Here is a 13,167-nt window from a genome sequence, read left to right on the forward strand (position 1 = left end):
GGGCCCACCAGGGGGCTTACCCTGGCGGGCCACATGCCAAAGGTTGCCGATCCCTGATCTAGAGTATATGCTGTGTGCCATAGTTACAATTGCTTCTGGAATTTCCCCTTTTTCAGTGAGATATCATCTAACATACTACAAGCCTGTGTAACAAACTGGTATACATGCCAGTGAGAGTTGATATGCCTTTTCTCCAGTGCCAAGCCATTAATCCTAATAACACACCATTATTAAGAGAGACATACTAAAGCCCTCAGTAACATAACTGTGCTTTCTTTTGGCTAAGTAATTCAAATGGCATTGCTCTCCATTCTGTGTTAACACTTTCTTGGTGTCATGTAAACAGCATGCCATTGCTATTACTAGCAAATGCCAATAATTTTTTTACTGTTTCACATGCTATCATATCCCCTCAAAAAACATTTTTCCTCCATCCCTACTTGCTATATACCCTAAAAGTACTTTCAATGTTAGTTATTTTACTTCCTATACATCCATGATGCCTTACATACCACTCAATAGATCTTTTGACAAAACAAATGGTAAACCCAAGTTACTAAATAGTCATATTAAATTGTAGGTTCCTCTATTGGGGGGGAGGGTTGTTTTTGTTTTTTACACACTTTGTAAAGCTCCATGTATTTCTAACAGTGCTCATTTTGTTCAACCTTGAAAATATTGGCTTTTTTCATACTTGGCGTGCTGTGAAGCTAGTCAACTAAAATTGTTCCAAAAACATCAGGGAGCGTGTGGACTGTTGTCAACCATGTATGGTGCTTATCCTGTCTCCCCTTAGAAGTGTTAACAACATGGACATTAAAAATGTCCTAATGTAAATTTTTTACTCAGATTAATGGAACTAGCAACCATACTAAATTTCACCGCTTCATTCATTTCACTTTCATTTTTGTTTTATCCTTCATCTCTATATCTATTTATGTACTATAACCCCGGTGAAGTAGAGAACTTGACTTAACACATTTTTGAGCTATGCAGACCTGACCCAAAGCCTGAGGCACAGGAAAGATTCCAACTGACTATAATGAACTTTGGATCAGAGCCTATAAAATAAATAATATGACACTTGCAACTAAAGAGTTGCATGATGGAAGTAAGAACTCTCCAAGTGGCTGCCCCTAGCGTATCCATACTTGCATACTCTACTGCTTCCGACCTAATCAGAGTGCCCTGTTTCTAACCTATACAATCTGCTCAGTCTAGAAGAAGCCAAGTATAGGCTTATGAATTATTTTGGTACAATATTTCTAATGAGAGATTACTTATTAACAATGGAGAATTATCCTTAGCAATATATCCCTGTAACCCAGGGATCTCTTTATGCCAATTGGCAGAATACACAAGGGATGCATAGAATTTTACAGAGATCCCCTAGGTCAGATATATGCACAATAATTCACCAAAGGTGGCATGTGCAGTCTCTACTAAGAGCCAGTGGCCCATTGGTCATTATAACTTGTACATACATTTTGAAATGATTATGTATCTACACTGAAAATTATGTTCTTATGATAAGGCAGGTCACCAGAAGGTCCACTGTGCATTGTCCACTTTACAATATACGTCTGCTTGCATGTGGAGTCAAAATGCTAACCAAGAGATTGTGAATTCTTCAAGAGAGGGAATATACAGGAAGAAATAAAACAGCAGGATGGCATCCTGTTTATGAGAAAAGATTCTGGCTTGCTGCTGTGTATGTGGGGCAGAGATACCCCCTGCATCTTTCACCAAGGAAGCAAGCTGCCAGTTTGGCTTGTCTCATGAATGAAAGGTCACATTTGAGCCTGGCCATAAAACGCTACAAGGACTTTGGGGGTGAGCATTTGCTCTAAGACATGAAAGGAACCAGTTAAATAAGGTCTAGGGTTTAGAATGCAAGGTATGATTTTATTTTATATATAATCCTCTGGTTCCAATATTTCATCTGAATCTCATCTTTGTTAAATAAACTCTTGCTTGTTTTCATTGTAAACATATCTAAGTGCTGTTTAATGGAGAGCTGTGACCTAGGCTGTAACTGGTACAGCTGGGTGGTACTGTTCCTTTGGGGACAGCCAATCTGTACTGCAAGTGTCCAGTGGAACAGCAGCTGGATGATCCAGGGAAATGCTTGGAGGGCTCAAGAGTTGTATATGCCTATCACTATGCAGAAGGACAGCAGAGCAGGTGTAGGCGGAGGGGGGAGTGCTTGTGTTGCCCATGGCTGGTGGAGTCAGGGATCTGAACTCTGGCAGATAAGAACATAAGAATGGCCCTACTGGGTCAGACCAAAGGTCCATCTAGCCCAATATCCTGTCTTCCAACAGTGGCCAGTGCCAGGTGCCCCAGAGGGAATGAACAGAACAGATAATCATCAAGTGATCCATCCCCTGTCACTCATCCCCAGCTTCTGGCAAACAGAGGCTAGGGACACCATCTCTGCCCATCTTGGCTCATAGCCATTGATGGACCTATCCTCCATGAACGTATCTAGTTCTTTTTTGAACCCTGTTATGATCTTGGCCTTCACAACATCCTCTGGCAAAGTGTTCCACAGATTGACTCTGCGTTGTGTGAAGAAATACTTTGATATAGACAAGTTTTCCTCAGACTAAGGGCCTATGGTAGCAAAGTGCCTCACAGGCCTGGGTACTCCCAGGAAGCATCACAATCACCCCACCGAAAATAAAAATGTGTAACAAACAAATCAAACAAACAGGTTCTATGGGACACTTACTATGGGAAAGCCATAAGGGATAGGCCTTGAAAAAACAGGTTACAAACAGAATTAATCTAATCTTACTCACGGAGCTTTGCTTTCTTTTGAGTGGGGTCATTCTGGAAGACTACTTGATTACTGAGCTTGGAACCTCATGGCAAACAATGGTTTCCAAAAAATCCAAGTACGTACTTCAGAATCAGATCTTCACTAGATGGAAAAGTGATCACATCCTGGATGTAATTCACTGCATAACTGGAGTTTCCTCTGCTAGACTGAGTAAACCCCTTGTGTACAAACACTTTTGCTGCTTTACACAATGCAGGTTGTACGTGGCGTACTTCTGAATAAAATGCACCTCTCTCTGTTTCAGAGCTCTTACTGAAGGTCTCTGGGGTAAAGGATGGCCTTGCTCACATATAACTTCTCAACAGCTCCCCAAAGGTGAGATAGTATTCTGTGACTCAAGTTTTATCCTGCTGTATTTGCTGGTGTAGCTTGCTTCTGTCTCAGTCTTACCTATTAGGTCTCTCTCCATACTGTAGAATTTCAGTGATGTTGTGCCCTCAAAAACTTACTGAATTCAATGGGCGTTGCAAGTGCTTGCTACTTCTGGAAATCAGGTGACTTTCTTTAGGTGCCTAAATGTGGATTTAAGTGCATAACTGCAGGCTTTCAACTTTGACAATGTTTAGCTTTGGATTGCAATTGCATAAATCAAAACTTAAGAGAGCCACTGAGAGTGCATTGAATTGTGTGGGAGGGATACAGAATTAAGAGGACTTATAGTGAGCAGTGGGCAATATATCACATGGTATTACAAATTTAATTTGGCTCTTACCAATAACATCAGTGGTATGCTAGTGGGAGCAGAGGATATGTCAGACATCAGTACAAAATGTGATACATGCTTATGGAATGTGTGGCATGGTACCAGTAGCAAAGCCAATATGCAACAGAGCACCAGCATCCAAAATAAAATGCTGATGTCAAATAGTCTACTATAAAGGATACTGCCTAGTCTCCTACCTCAGAACACTCAAAGGTATGCTAGTGATAGCTGGAGGCCAGCATGCCTTATAAGCGTGTGTATGTCCGGCTGTAATATTGGAATTTCTTTTTGAAAATAGTTAAGACCTGACATACAGTAAGTAATCTCAGGTCTTGGTTTTTTGTCTCCACTATATTTCCATTTGTTTCTTCATACTGTTAGCAACAGGATTATTACCAAATTGCAGCTTTTCTTATCCGGCCAGATCAAAAATAACCAGTTAGAGTAGGGTAGAGTTTTTGCTTTATCTCATTATGAAGGTGTTTGGGATACCGGAAGGATTAAATACCACACCCAGATCTTTCAGGCCCTTCCCTCAGGGCATGGTTTATTTAATTCAAATTAAAAACAAATCAGAAAGTAACACCAAACAATTATTGCCCTCGCAAACACAAGCTCCAGAGACCCAGAGATCTTTCAGTCTGCACCTCTCTCTACTCCAGGTCCAAACACAGGAGCCAACCTCCCTCCTGCAGCTCTCCTCCAACTGAGCTCCGTTAACGATTCATAGGCATCACCAGATCCCCTTCCCAGCTGAGCCTGATAAATGAAGAGGATTGGGCCCAGGCTCCGGGGCCCTTAAAAGATAGGCCACCCTGTATCAAAAGAGTACATACCTCTGGAGAGAACAAAAGTCTAGACGTGTTTTGGAAGCTAGATATCTTTTTCGTTGTTACAAACAACTATTTTTATACCACATCTACTTTGTAGTAGGCATGGAAACAATGCTAATGCTGGAAATCTGCAGCATAACAGTAAAAATAACTAATGTATAATCATAGAAGTGTAGGAGTGGAAGGGTCAGTAGGTCACGTAGTCCAGGCCCCTGCACTCAATGTGGGACTAAATAATAACTAGACAATCCCAGACCAGTGTTTGTCTAACCTGTTCTTAAAAACCACTAATGATTCCACAATCTCCCTAGGCCAGTGGTTCCCAAACTTGTTCCGCCACTTGTGTAGGGAAAGCCCCTGGCGGGCCAGGCCGGTTTGTTTACCTGCCGCATCCGCAGGTTCGGCCCTAAGCTACCCTTGCTGACTTCCCCTCTGCCCGGTGGGTGCTTCCACTCAGTTATGCACCCACCTAATAGTAGCTCCATCTAGATTGTATTTCCCTAGATTTGTTTATGAGATGGTCATACGAGACAACAGTATCAAAAGCCTTACTAAAGTCAAGATATGCCACTTCCCCCCATCCACAAGACTTGTTACACTGTCAAAGAAACATCTCACATTCTATGGCAAATGTAATACATGACCCAAAATGCAACAAAACCCCTTTTTTTGTTGGTGGTTAGGAAGAGAGGAACTGTAATGCTAAATATTATTGACAATTGTAAGCTGTCCTACATAATTTAGAGTAAGTGTGTCTGACCATTTGGACCACCACAGAAATAAGATGTGTTCCATAAGTCTGCTTCTATGAGTATGATTTTTAAATAACACAGAGCAGACCAATGGTCTCTGGTTCATTTAGTCTAATATCCTATCAAACCTCGATACTTCAGAATAAGGCACAAAACCTCCATACTACATGTATCTATATAATACTTCGCTCTGGGTAAATTTCTTCTGAACTCACAAGGATGTTCAGCCTTGAATCATGAGAACCGAATGTTTATCTACAGCAACACAGACACTATTTTTATGCATATGTATTCTTATGTCTAATATTTATAACAGCCGAATCTTACTAAGGCATTTGCCTCATTATTATCCTGTGGCAGGGAATTCCAAGGGTCAGTTCTCCAATGCTCCTTTTATCATTTTAAAATCAATTGCCCTTTTAATGACTTTTTGAATTATAGGACAATTTATAATCTTAAATTCTAGAGGAATAAAATTTATTTTCTCTTGTAGTCCTATGCATTTTAATTTCAATTTATATTTAAACTCCTTCCTGTGCCTCTAATTACTGTTGTCATATTTTTATGGTCTATTACCTCTGCTAAATATCTTGATGTCCATAACCGAATGCAATGTTCCCGGTGAAAACATGCCCTTAATTTATACAATGGTGTTATGTTTTCTATATTATCTATATCCTTTCCTTTTATTAACATAGCCTAGAGCCTTACAGAGGTCTTAATTAAGCTGCTGTTGACAATGACACCCAGATCTTTCTCCTGAGAGGCTATAACTAATTTCATACCCATCAGTGACAGGTTTCAGAGTGGTAGCCATGTTACTCTGTATCAGCAAAAAGAATGAGGAGTACTTTTGGCACCTTAGAGACTAACAAATTTATTTGAGCATAAGCTTTTGTGGGCTAAAACCCACTTCATCAGATGCATGCAATGGAAAATACAGTAGGAAGAGATATATATATATATATATATATACATATACACACAGAGAACATGAAAAAATGGGTGTTGCCATACCCACTATAAAGAGAGTGATCAGTTAAGGTGAGCTATTATCAGCAGAAGAAAAAAACCCTTTTGTAGTGATAATCAGGATGGCCCATTTCCAACAGTTGACAAGAAGGTGAGAGTATGTGATTAAAGTGCTACACAATGTTTAGGTTTAGACTTGGCCGATTGAAACTAAACATGTTGGTCAAGATCCTAGCTCCAGACCGCTGACTGTTGCTGCTTGGCATGTACCAAGGTGACCAACAATCTAGTTCTCAGCATAAAGTTTCGAGGCTGTTCTGCTTTACACTGGCTATCTGTGGCCCCCAAGGCCCATTTCAGCAGCCAGGGAAAACACACAGAAGGGAGGATTCACCAGTCACACCACCTTTTACCTGACCATCCTGCCTGAGCCAGGGGCTAGGAGAGTTTTGGTATAGACTCCACTCTTGTGGCTCTATGCCACCTGAACATTCTCTTAGTCAGGGAGAATCTGCAAGGCTCAGATTTGTCAGGTCCATTTTCCAATATTATTTAGGGCCCTTTTGATCAGCTGCCTTGTGCTAAGCAGTTGCAGCAAGGTCAAGAATGGCGTGACATTCTGGTCTACTGAAGTCAATAGATGTTTTGCCTTTTATTTCAGTGGAGCCAGGATTTCACCCTAGTCCCTAATCTTAGGCCTCATCATCACTAGAAAATTAGGTCAGTTTAACTAGAGGTCAGGGGTGTGAAAAATCCACACCCCTGAGCAGTATTGTTAAGCTAACCTAGATCACCATGTAGACAGCACTAGGTCAACACAAGAATACTTCCATCAGCTACCACCTCTTGGGAAGATGGATTATCTACGCTGATGGGAAAACCCCTCCTGTCTACAGTAATGCACTACAGCAGCGCAGTTGCAACAGTGCAGCTGTGCCGCTATAGCTTGTTAAGTGTAGACCTATACTTAGTGTCAGGGTTCCCTCCCCACTCTGAGGTACAGATGTAGGGACCCGCATGAAAAACCCCCTAACCTTATTTCTATCCACTTAGGTTAAAAACTTCCCCAAGGCACAAATCCTTCCTTGTCCTTGGATGGGTATTGCTGCCACCACCAAGTGAGTTAGACAAAGATTCAGAAAAAGGAAACTTGGAGTTCCTGTTTCCCTAAAATATCCCCCCAAGCTCCTTCACCCCCTTTCCTGGGGAGGCTTGAGAATAATCTACCAACCAAATAGGTAAACCAGGTGAGCACAGATCAGAGCCTTGGGTTTTTAGGACACGAAAAACCAATCAGATTTTTAAAAAACAGAACTTTATTATAAAGAAAAAAAGTAAAGAAGCACCTCTGTAAAATCAGGATGGAAGGTAACTTTACAGGGTAATCAGATTCAAAACACAGAGGATTCCCCTCTAGGCAAAACTTAAAGTTACAAAAACCAGGGATAACCCTCCCTCTTAGCACAGGGAAGCTAAACCAAAAGACAACCTAACACACCTTGTCTTGTTTACTTACACTTTTTATAATATCAGAGACTCGTTTCAGGATTGTTTGGAGGAGATGGATTTCCCTGATCTGGTGCCTCTCTGCCTCCCAAGAGAACACACAGAAACACAAAACAAAAACCTTCCCCCACAGATTTGAAAGTATCTTCTTCTGTTATTGGTCCTTTTGGTCAGGTGCCAACCAGGTTATCTGAGCTTCTTAACCCTTTACATGTCAAGGAGGGATTTTATGCTACCCTTAGCTGTATGTTTATGATACTTAGTCTAACAAGTTTCATGTGGCCAAACCTTCTGTTTAATATTTGCATGAACCCATTAAAGGAACCCTTTATATGTTTTAGACTCCAATATCACCTGTATGTTTACAACACTCCGCACTGTTCCTTTTCATTGAACCTAGATTCCACATTCCCACTGTGTCCCCTTGGAAGTCGATCAGAACAAGAATCCAATTAATTTCAAAGCACAATGCAAGATTTTTTTTTTTTTAGTTTTTGTTTAATGTTGTTGTATTTGCATTTAAAGTGCCTATCTTCCATTGCTTTAGCAACCTTTGGAAATTAGTCATAACAGCAACTATCAGGTATTTGCAGTGTTATAACTGTGCTGGTCCCAGGATATGAAAGAGACAAAGTGGATAAGTTAATATCTTTTATTGGACCAATAGGTATTGTAAATTAGCCCCATTGTACATAAACTAATAAATCCCTTATATTAAACTTCCTACTCCATTTTTGTTTGTTTGCTTGGGGGCTGCTTTTAAACCTGCTGCCTATCAATTTCATATGGTGGCCCCTAGTTCTTGTGTTATGAAAAGGAGTAAATAACACTTCCTTATTTACCTTCTCCACACCAGTCATGATTTTATAGACCTCTATCATATCCCCCCTTAGTCATCTCTTTTCCAAGCTGAAAAGTCAGTCTTATTAATCTCTCCTCACACGGCAGCTATTCCATACCCTTAATCATTTTTTGTTGCCCTTTTCTGAACCTTTTCCAGTTCCAACGTATCTTTTTTGAGATGGGGCGACCACATCTGCATGCAGTTTTCAAGATGTGGGCATACCATGGATTTACATAGAGGCAATATGATATTTTCTGTTTTATTTATCCCTTTCTTAATGATTCCCAATATTGTTTGCTTTTTTGACTTCCGCTGCACTTTGAGTGGATGTTTTCAGAGAACTAGCCACAATGACTCCAATATCTCTTTCTTGAGTGGTAACAGCTAATTTAGACCCCCATCATTTTATATGTATAGTTGGGATTATGTTTTCCAATATGCATTACTTTGCATTTATCGACATCGAATTTCATCTGCCATTTTGTTGCCCAGTCACCCAGTTTTGAGAGATCCTTTTGTAACTCTTTGCAGTCTTCCTGGGACTTCACTACCTTGAGTAGTTTTGTATCATCTGCAAATTTTGTCAGCTCACTGTTTACCCCTTTTCCCAGATCATTTATGAATATGTTGAATAGGACTGGGCCCAGAACAGACCCCTGGGGGACACCAGTATTTACCTTTCTCCATTCTGAAAACTGACCATTTATTCCTACCCCTTTGTTTCCTATCTTTTAGCCAGTTAACAATCCATGAGAGAACCTTCCCTCTTATCCCATGACAGCTTACTTCGCTTAAGAGCCTTTGGTGAGGGACCTTGTCAAAGGCTTTCTGAAAATCTAAGTACACTATATCCACTGGGTCCCCCTTGTCCACATGCTTGTTGACCCCCTCAAAGAATTCTAGCAGATTAGTGACGCACGATTTCCCTTTACAAAAAACATGCTGACTATTCCCCCAACAAATTATGTTCATCTATGTGTCTGACAATTTTGTTCTTTACTACAGTTTCAACCAGTTTGCTTGGTACTGAAGTCAGTCTTACTGGCCTGTAATTGCCGGGATCACCTCTGGAGCCCTTTTTAAAAATTGGCATCACATTAGCTATCCTCCAGTCATTTGGTACAGAAGCTGATTTAAACAATAGGTTACAGACTACAGTTAGTAGTCCTGCAATTTCACAATTGAGTTCCTTCAGAACTCTTGCGTGAATACCATCTGGTCCTCCTGACTCATTACTGTTTAATTTATCAATTTGTTCCAAAACCTCCTCCAATGATCATAGAATATCAGAGTTGGAAGGGACCTCAGGAGGCCATCTAGTCCAACCCCCTGCTCAAAGCAGGACCAATCCCCACCTAAATCATCCCAGCCAGGGTTTATCAAGCCTGACCTTAAAAACCTCAAAGGAAGGAGATTCCACCACCTCCCTAGGTAACGCATTCCAGTGCTTCACCACCCTCCTATTGAAAAATTTTTTTCTATGATACCTCAATCAGGGACAGTTTTTTCTATTATACCTCTATCAGGGACAGTTCCTCAGATCTGTCACCTAAAAAGAATGGCTCAGGTTTGGGAATATCCCTCACATCGAGACTACTTGTGTAGGGTAATTTCTTTTATTGGCCCAATTTCTACTGGGGACAGAGATAAGCTTTCAGGTTTACACAGAGCTCTGCTTCAGGGCAGATAGTGGATGCTATGTAGTTAACATTCTAGAAGTTCTTTATAACCCATTCCCAGGTCTGTCTTCCATGCTCTCCCAAAAAATTCCCAAATGCTCCAATCTGTTTTTGTTTCACATAAGCCCCAGTCCTGCAAACACTTGCATGGCTGCTTATCTTTAAGTATGTGAGTAGTCAGTCCCTTTGATGGGGCGGGGCAGGGGGGAGGCTCAGGGGTGTAGGCTCTGACCAGCGCTTACCTCAAGCAGCTCCCAGAAGCAGCGACATGTCCCTTCTCCGGCTCCTATGCAGAGGCACGGCCAGTCGGCTCTGCATGCTTCCCTATCCGCAGGCATCGCCCCTGCAGCTCACATTGGCCACGGCGCTTGGGGCAGGAGCAGTGTGCAGAGTGGAGAGCCCTGGCTGCCCCTACGCGTAGAAGACAGAAGGGGGCCATGCCGCTGCTTCCGGGAGCTGTGTGGAGCAGCCCCAAACCCCGCTCCCCAGCAGGAGCTTGAGGGGTGGATTAAAACAGCTGGCGGCCCAGATCTGTATTTGGGACTGATCCACAGGACCAGCTGCCCTATCCATGCAAGACAACATATGAATCTCTAAAAAGAATAATGCATCATGCTAATAACCTAATTATCTACTCTTTTAGGTGTGGTTACTACAAAAGTCCCTGCTTCATATGTAGCCACAGAAATGCTGACTCTTTGTGCTTTCGATGTTCCCCAGCATACATTTTGCTTTATTCGCTTTGTTTGCCTCACAAAGTGGAGTTCAGTCAGTTTCCTGTGCCTCCTCCCACTCCTACTCTCAAAATGATAGGAAAGATGGTCTTGTGTTGAAGGCACTGGACTGGGCCTCAGGTCTGTGTTCAAGTTCTGCCTCTAATACAGACTTCCTGTATATCTTTGGGCAGTCAGTTCTCTAATGGCCAGTTCTCCATCTGTTTATAAAATAAATGGATAATTCTACTTCCCTAAATCACAGGAATATTCTGAAGAAAACTTCATTGGTTGTGAGGCATTCAAACACTACCGTGATGGGGGGAGGGAGGAACACACACAAAAATACAGATAAAAACTGGAGATAGAATCATAGAATATCAGGGTTGGAAGGGATCTCAGGAGGTCATCTAGTCCAACCCCCTGCTCCAAGCAGGACCAATCCCCAACTAAATCATCCCAGCCAGGGCTTTGTCAAGCCTGACCTTAAAAACTCCTAAGGAAGGAGATTCCACCACCTCCCTAGATAACGCATTCCAGTGTTTCACCACCCTCCTAGTGAAAAAGTTTTTCCTAATATCCAACCTAAACCTCCCCCACTACAACTTGAGACCATTCCTCCTTGTTCTGTCATCTGCTACCACTGAGAACAGTCTAGATCCATCCTCTTTGGAACCCCCTTTCAGGTAGTTGAAAGCAGCTATCAAATCCCTCCTCATTCTTCTCTTCCGCAGACTAAACAATCCCAGTTCCCTCAGCCTCTCCTCCTAAGTCATGTGTTTCAGTCCCCTAATCATTTTTGTTGCCCTCCACTGGACTTTTCCAATTTTTCCACATCCTTCTTGTAGTTTGGGTCCCAAAACTGGACACAGTACTCCAGATGAGGCCTCACCAATGTCGAACAGAGGGGAAAGATCACGTCCCTTGATCTGCTGGCAATGTCCCTACTTATACATCCCAAAATGCCACTGGCCTTCTTGGCAACAAGGGCACACCGTTGACTCATATCCAGCATCTCGTCCACTGTAACCCCTAGGTCCTTTCTGCAGAACTGCTGCCTAGCCATTTGGTCCCTAGTCTGTAGCGGTCCATGGGATTCTTCCGTCCTAAGTGCAGGACTCTTCACTTGTCCTTGTTGAACCTCATCAGATTTCTTTTGACCCAATCCTCTAATTTGTCTAGGTCCCTCTGTATCCTGTCCCTACCCTCCAGCGTATCTACCACTCCTCCCAGTTTAATGTCATCTGCAAACTTGCTGAGGGTGCAATCCACACCATCCTCCAGGTCATTAATGAAGATATTGAACAAAACCGGCCCCAGGACCAACCCTCGGGGCACTCGATACCGGCTGCCAAGTAGACATAGAGCCATTGATCACTACCTGTTGAGCCTAACAATCTAGCCAGCTTTCTATCCACCTTATAGCCTTCAAAAATGAGAAGAGCATGGAAGTCTGATGGGTTTTAGGGCTCAGCTAAGCTTTACCACCCAGAAAAGGCTAATTGCAAGTATAACTCAGCTACTTAGCACTCCTGTAGGAGAGCACCCAGAGTTAGAAGGGGCTTCATTTCTTCAGTGGTCTGGGGTATGGTGGCAGGCGCAAATTCAAGTGATTAAATTCCTGTGTTCACTACAACTATATCTGGGTTTTTGTGCTGGCACCTTTTTCTAAGTTATAACAAGCATGGTTGTGCCCATGAAGCATTAATTTTCAGAACAAAATCCACGTATCACCTATGTTGTGTAGCTCGGCAATGGATCCCAGTTCACTGAGGACAGAAGTAAGCAGAGCCGGATTGGAGACCAGCTAAAGTAGCTTCTAGGAGTAGATCCTTCTTTCCTCCTCCGTTCTCATATTTCCTACTAATCTGCTTCACCATCTACCCAACCTCCTCCTTCATCAATCCTCTCTCATCCTGCCCAAGTCTGCTCCACCATCTGCTTTCACTCACCTGAGATCTGCTCTGCCATCTTGCACCCAGGCCTGACCAGCTCCATCCCTTCTCTGCAACCACTCCCACTAGCTCCAGTTTCTCCCAGTAACCACCTCTGCCTGCTCTCTCTCCCCACTCCTGACCAGCTCTGCCCCCTCCCCCTGTGCCCACGCCTGATGTGGGCTACCCTCCATCCCCTCCCACACTCTGCTTCTCAGTCCTAACCTCCTTTATCTGCTCCTTCCCGCCCCCCATCAACTCCTGCTTGCCTGTCTTCTCACAGCCCCCAATGCCCCCCCGCCTTCCTCCTCAGCCCCACGCTACACAGCCCCACTTCCTCCCTCAGCCCCACACTACACAGCCCCATCCCTCAGTCCCACACTTCA

The sequence above is a fragment of the Chelonia mydas genome, chromosome 4 (assembly GCF_015237465.2).
Source record: "Chelonia mydas isolate rCheMyd1 chromosome 4, rCheMyd1.pri.v2, whole genome shotgun sequence".
Lineage (NCBI taxonomy): Eukaryota > Metazoa > Chordata > Testudines > Cheloniidae > Chelonia > Chelonia mydas.